The 1,316-nt window shown below is 37.2% G+C and overlaps 1 non-coding gene across 1 annotated transcript; it reads left to right on the top strand.

Annotated features, from left to right (window-relative positions):
* The first annotated feature begins 292 nt into the window (after window positions 1-292).
* LOC112804909 (small nucleolar RNA R71) lies at window positions 293-400 on the top strand. The gene has a single exon (XR_003203526.1). It is a non-coding gene; the product is annotated as a small nucleolar RNA R71 (small nucleolar RNA).
* The last annotated feature ends 916 nt before the right edge of the window (window positions 401-1,316 follow it).

Here is a 1,316-nt window from a genome sequence, read left to right as displayed (position 1 = left end):
ATTCCAGACAGACTTTGAGAAATCATATTGACTTGCTGAGTCAATATTTTGTTCTGAGCCAGTAATTCAGAGTATCAATCTCAAGAATTCCTTTCTTCTGATTAGCCCCATTGTTCACAGGATTCCTTTCAGAAGTGTACATGAATTGGTTATTTGCAACCATTTCAATTAGTTCTTGAGCTTCTGTAGGCGTCTTCTTAAGATGAAGAGATCCTCCAGCAGAGCTATCCAAAGACATCTTGGACAGTTCAGACAGACCATCATAGAAAATACCTATGATGCTCCATTCAGAAAGCATATCAGAGGGACATTTTCTGATTAATTGTTTGTATCTTTCCCAAGCTTCATAGAGGGATTCTCCTTCCTTCTGTCTGAAGGTTTGGACTTCCACTCTAAGCTTACTCAATTTTTGAGGTGGAAAGAACTTTGCCAAGAAGGCATTGACTAGCTTTTCCTAAGAGTTCAGACTTTCTTTAGGTTGTGAGTCCAACCATGTCCTAGCTCTGTCTCTCATAGCAAAAGGGAATAGCATAAGTCTATAGACTTCAGGGTCAACCCCATTAGTCTTGACAGTGTCACAGATTTGCAAGAACTCAGCTAAAAACTGATGAGGATCTTCCAATGGAAGTCCATGGAACTTGCAATTCTGTTGCATCAGAGAAACTAATTGAGGCTTAAGCTCAAAGTTGTTTGCTCCAATGGCAGGGATAGAGATGCTTCTCCCATAAAAGTTGGGAGTAGGTGCAGTAAAGTCACCCAACACCTTCCTTGCATTGTTGGCATTGTTGTTGTTTTCGGCTGCCATGTCTTCTTCTTCTTTGAAGATTTCTGTTAGGTCCTCTACAGAGAATTGTGCCTTAGCTTCTCTTAGCTTTTGCTTCAAGGTCCTTTCAGGTTCAGGGTCAGCCTCAACAAGAATGCTTTTGTCTTTGCTCCTGCTCATATGAAAGAGAAGAGAACAAGAAAATATGGAATCCTCTATGTCACAGTATAGAGATTCCTTGAGGTGTCAGAGGAAAAGAAAAATAGAAGGAAGAAGTAGAAGAATTCGAACTTATCAAGAGAGATGGAGTTTGAATTGTGCATTAAGGAATAGTGTTCGTCCATAAATAGAATGATGTGAGAAGAGGGGAAGAAATTTTCGAAAATTAGGTAAGAGATTTAAAAAAAAACATTTTGAAAAACACTAATTGATTTTCGAAAATAAGAGTGTAAAAGAAATCAAGTGATTTTTGAAAAAGATTTTGAAATTAGAAAATAAAAAAGATATGATTAAAAACTATTTTGAAAAAGATGTGATTAAAAAGATGTGATTG

The sequence above is a fragment of the Arachis hypogaea genome, chromosome 5 (genome assembly GCF_003086295.3).
Source record: "Arachis hypogaea cultivar Tifrunner chromosome 5, arahy.Tifrunner.gnm2.J5K5, whole genome shotgun sequence".
Classification (NCBI taxonomy): domain Eukaryota; kingdom Viridiplantae; phylum Streptophyta; class Magnoliopsida; order Fabales; family Fabaceae; genus Arachis; species Arachis hypogaea.
The sequence above is the reverse complement of the archived record's forward strand: the minus strand, read 5'-3'. Positions and strand labels throughout refer to the sequence as shown.